Source organism: Engraulis encrasicolus, chromosome 22, assembly GCF_034702125.1.
Source record: "Engraulis encrasicolus isolate BLACKSEA-1 chromosome 22, IST_EnEncr_1.0, whole genome shotgun sequence".
In the NCBI taxonomy this organism is placed as follows: domain Eukaryota; kingdom Metazoa; phylum Chordata; class Actinopteri; order Clupeiformes; family Engraulidae; genus Engraulis; species Engraulis encrasicolus.
In genome coordinates, this window is record NC_085878.1 from 1919473 (window position 1) to 1925472 (window position 6000).

The following is a 6000-nucleotide window of genomic DNA, read 5'->3' on the forward strand; positions in this document are numbered from 1 at the left end:
ATGAGAACCAACCTATCCTGCCTGTATAAGTTGAAGTCTATGTCTATACTGTCTATGTCCTTACCTAGATTAGTCTATGTCTGTATGGGACAGTAAGAAATGTAATTTCAAATTCTTTGTATGACCAGTGCATGTAAAGAAATTGACAATAAAACCTACTTGACTTGACTTGACTGAAGACAAGCTTGCAAGCAAGCTTTGGAGACGGTTGCGCAGGCAAGGTGTGACAACCTGGTTGCTGAGCAGATTGTGCAGTGGAACGGGTGCATTAACGGTCACTGAGTATGGATTCTGCGGATCAACCACAACGTCTAGCAACAATGACACATTTCAGTTGAATGTAAGGCGTGGAGTGGTGCTCAGTGCATGTTGGAGGTGGCATTCTGTCCGCTTCAAAGTGGTGTTGTTGGTGAGAAAGTTGAGGACATCAGTGATCATTGTAATCTGATGGAAAGAGCTCAAACTTTGCTGCAACATTAACATTGCGTGTTGCTCCTACTACAAAGTGTCCTCTATGACCCTTAAATACTCTCTGAATGCTGCTCAACCTTTATGTCACCTCCCACAGCACAGAACTAGCAATGGCGATCCTGCACAACCCACTGACCTACAGAAAAGCAATGGTACAGCTCAGAATGTGTTAACACTAGAATCTTGATTTGTTCAAGATACCATGATCCATAACATAGGTAATTAATGCAGTTACGTACTGCAAAGATTGGCATAGGACGTTATGGTAGCCACATATTGATTCATTTTCCTTCTCTTTCAGAGACAACAGCATTTTTAATGATAGCCGCCAAATCCAGCCAAACCTCAAAGAATTGGCAGAGCTCTGACTTGTCTTGATTCAAGCTCTCCACTTGCTCAATCAAGGCCTCAAACTCAAATTCTGGGCAACTGAAGCCAGTGAAGTGTGCAATGCCTGTATGCATCAATGCATCATCCAGGCCAGAACCTCGAGGCAATTTCCCCTGATATCTGAGAATAACACGCGTCCAATGGAAAGGGCCAATTCAGTGGAAGAGATCCTTGAAGTGCTCCGTCTAATGCTGGTTTCATCACACCAAATTGCCATTGATGCCTGGTTCATCTGTCTGCGAACACCGGAAGTTGGATAGGCAGTGTCTGACAGTGGCACACTCAGTAATGGGTCTTGGTATTATAGGAAGGAAGCCAGCACGCATCATTGGCACCACAGCAGATGAGACAAGTGTGTGTACAGCAGCCCGCATCAAAAGGTCTCCTCCTGACACACCAGAGCGAATCAGGCTGATCAAGAATTCATGCTTTCCTGATAAACCTTTTGCAGTTGCAACATGCAGTAATGTTGCTTGCTTGTTTTCAGGATGCAGCAGCATGTCTGGTGGTAGGGCCGGTCGAACCACTGGCTTTGCATGATCATCTACCTCTTGGCATGGTAAATTCCTCTGCAGTATATCATCAGCTTGGCTTAATTCTGTGCCCGACACTGGAGACTTTTGAAGGTGTCTGTTCACTGAAGCATCTTGAAACAGTAATAAGGCTGCATAGTGTGAACCCTTGGTACTAGAAAGTGATGATTTGTCAGCATAATCAGAGTTGGATACCTGCCAATGTATAATCCTCCCTTGTAAAAGTGCTTGGTATGGTTTTCTGTCGGTTTTTCGAGCATTCCACAACATAGCTAGCAAGAAGACTGGTCAGATCTGATTGTCTGGTTGCTTGAACATGAACCAATCCTGTGAAAAGTTGCAAGAAGGTTCTTGATATGAAGGCTTTTGCTTGTGGGAAGCATCATATGCAATGGTGTTCGCCTTATTCCGCTTTGATTGTTATGCACAAGCATTTGAAAGAGGCAGTGAAGTTGTGTACTCTTGTGATGTCTGACACACTTCTCCTCTTCTAGTGGGGGATCCTATCTGTGTTGACTGTTGCAGTGCATGTGCTGTCCTGACCTCTGACTGTGTGGAAGTGTTAGATGGCCGAGTTGTTCAGAATAGGGAAAAGGCCTCGAACATGACCTTGACCTTAACCTTGACCTTGACCTTTTAAGGACTATACTGACACTATACTGACACAAAATAATCATAGCAATATCAGCAAATAACTGCTCATACCATAATTGAGAATTTGTTTCTCATTTTTACAATGAAAGTCTATTGACATTCTTCAGAATAGCAAATTTGACCTTGGCAATGACCTTTTAAGGTCACATTCTCCTCATGTAATTGTCAGAAATGGTTTCCTCTCCAAAATTTGGTCAGAATTGATGTATGGCATGTGTATAAACATTTTAAAAGTAAAAAACACAGGTTTTTGTCATAGGCGATGGTGGCCATATTTGGCGGCCATATTGTGAAAAATCTGGCACTATGGTGGACGAGCACCTCCGTGATTTTTAATGTCTAGGAACCCACTAACTCAAATCCAGTGAGAAACGCCCTCAACTCAAAATTGCGAACGGGTCTACAGGGCTGGTCCTGGACTACTATGATAGAACAAGACCCATGATACAGTATTTAAATAACTAGACCCATTTTCCCACAGCTGTAAATAAATGCAATATCAATGAGATGGTTAAAGGACCCATGACATTGATAGGCTACTAGAACTAGAGCTCTAGACATTGGTAGGCTTCTTGAGTCAGTCCAGTCAAAGGCCTTTAGGATTTTATGGGAAAACACAGCTCAACAACATTGCCATTTTTCAGGATTAGGCCTACAGGGTTTTTATGCTATACTGCACTAGTTCATTTTGAACAGTAGGCCTACATTATTTTTGGCCTTTTGTCCAAAACATCACATTAATTATAGGCTAATAAAATAACTCTACTCTACTTCAGTAGTCCTACCCTGCAGCCTGCTGCAGTAAACACACTGCTGCCTTTTCGTTACATTACACTTGGCTAGGGCTTTTTATCCTAAATGACTTGGGCCTGTTATTACAGATTATATTGGTTACAGTCCCTGGAGCATTGTGGGTTTAGGTGCCTTGCTCAAGAGCACTTCAGCCATGGATGGATGTCTAGGGCAGTGTTTCCTAACCTGTTTTGTCCTGCCTACCCCCTAAAAAGCCTTTTTGTCACACCATGAGTAGCCTACCCCCACCATGCAGTACCCTGCAGTGTCTTCGCGTACCCCTAGTGCAGGAGTGGGGAACATTTTTCATTCGAGGGACCACTTCAAATTCATCCGAGGGCCGTAAAAGTCCTCCGAGGGCCGTACTATGAACCCAAACCAGGAATTCCTCGTGCACTTTAGGCCTATTTTGAAGGCAGCCACCTTTAAAACAGACCCCACATTCTCTAGGTCCCCTGAAATATAACTTGATTGTATTGCAAATGTATTTTAAGATTCCATTACAAAATATGTCCTATTTTATGTGAAGCTACATAACATTAAAATTACATCGGGGGCCGGATAAAACGGCCTCAGGGCCGCACACGGCCCTCGATACCAAGGTTCCCCCCCTCTGCCCTAGGATACACCTCGGCTGGGAACCACACTAAGGAGAGATAAGGGTGGGATTCAAACCTGTAACCTTCTGATCTTAAGTCTACCTCCCTAACCAACGGGCTTTTTTTTCACACAAGGACATGTATTCAATATCTTCAAATGAATTTTAATATATACAGGTAGGACACCTAGCAATGTCTAGAGTAAATACAAACTAACACAACATAACTAGGGGCGCACAGATACTGATACTGGTATCGGCCCAGATACTTGCTCATTATACTCACACTCTAGTAACTGTCAAAAATTTGCCGCTACCAGACACTAACCTAGGCCTAATCCCCAGCCTACAAGTGAACTAGATATATATCGGATTAGGCCCATCTGAGATGCACATAATTGTAATTTCATACTTTTCTTTGTACTTGGTTTGGATTTCTTTTCGTTGCTGCTTATTAGACCGTTATTGAAGTGACAGCATAATAATGATTATGACAGATGAATGACAGCAGCACACATTCCCCACTAACATGTAGAAACTCTTGCTAAAATCTTCCTAATATGCAACGTGGATTAAATTGCTTGCTAACGCACTGTGATTAAGACAGACAAATAAATATCATGCCAATGTGAAACATTAGTGTGAGTGATTTAATTATCTCAAGGCGATGGCACAAAGGAAAAAAGTATATGTGATTGAACATTGTAAGGAGAATGTTGTCTGATATGTTCCACGTACGCTATGCCATAATTTTTGTGCCTGTTTAGCTCTTAGCACTTCTGACCCTTATTTACGCAAAGGCGATGAGTCATACCAGGCCTATTGCATTGAAAAAAAAGTGAAGTGAAAACCAACCAGGGAAACTCCCATTGTCATTGTGACACAACACACAGTGCTCACTGCATACAACCAAATCGCATTCATGCCTCACCTGTGTAAGGGGACAGTCCTAAACAACGCCCCAAGGGAGCAGTGCGGCGGGAGAGTACCATGCTGAGGTATACCTCAGTCATGGAGGAGAATGGGGGAGAGCACTGGTTAATTACTCCCCCCACCAACTTGGCAGATCAGGAGTCGAACCAGCAACCTTTGGGCTACAAGTCTGACACCCTAACCACTTACCCTTGCATTGCCCTGTGACCTACCCTAAAGTTATCAGTCAGTGGGGCCAGGGCATGCCCTGTATTGTATAAAGCACATCAATGAGTTATAGGTAGCCTATTAGGCCTGCTCCTCACTCCTCCAACTATGTGAAAGGGACTGTCCTCTATTCTTACTGTCCTTTGACCAGCGTTTATGGTTTTACATAATCAGTTCAGTAATGCAAAATTGTGCAACTTCAAAGCTCATCTGTCAGAGATATGAGTTTGTGCTATTTTGGGAAGATTGTCATTAGAAGAAACACCCCTCATTTATGTACCATATGTACCACCTACATATGTATACATGTCTTTTTATGTATGTTCACATCTAATATAATTGTTTTGAAATGTTATACAGCGTAACTGAGACATCTGCATGGTTCTTTAAAGGAAAATGTGGCTGTTTCGATAGATAGTTGTAATCTTATCTGATAACATTGCAACAACACTGCTTTGCTCTGGTTCTGCACAGTAGTTCTGCGAAGGTCTGCTCCTTGAACAAGGGCATTTAGATATGGCCTAAGTAGACCAAACTTGAAGAAGATTTCAGTCTGATAATTGTTTCATGCTGTTTAGCAACCAACTTATCTGAAACACGTTTATAGTCTGAACGTTTCTGAAATGTACCGAGCAATCCCTAAAACAAACTCTGTAAATTTCCAACTGTGTTGAAGAATCCGGAATAAATTATATGGTAGTATTTTACAGTGTTATGTGGTACAAGTCTCTGACACAACAGTCAGCTTCCGGGACGATATGTTCCAAAACACAGGATCTTCTTTATCCTGTTTGTAAGCAAACTGAAACCACTGTCATTCAGGAAAATTTGTAGGCCTATGTAAGTACACCAATACATGTAGTCACATACTGCATCTGTACACTACACACAGTTGCACACACCTTATATGGCTCTAATAAATTCTTATCTGTTCAAATCTAATTCTCAATAAACCACTTGAGACGGGTCTCATTAAACATAGACGGCCGGACTTTGTTACAGTGTAAAATATATCCGAATTGCACCAGACAAAAAAAGGAAGCAAGCAAACAAAATCCACACACATTTATTGCTCATGTTCATATTGGCATTTTCACTCCAAAACACAGGATGCTAGCCATCGTCTTTGGGAACATACAGATCCTCTTTGTTCTTTTGTTTGATTTGTTTTGGTTTGGTTTGGTTTGATTTGTTTGTTTGTTTGGGGGTGGGGTCATTTAGGTAAACCCGCTGTACATGTCTAGTGACATACACCCTATAGTTCCATTCAGTATGGGAAGATATGTAGGTAGGCCTATTAACCTGTTAAAATATGGCGTTATAAATTTGCTGTTACCAGAATGGCAATGACCGAGTCATAGGCTATGTCTCAAATGACGCACTTTTGTCAGTGCACTGACAGTCAGTGCACAGTGCACACAG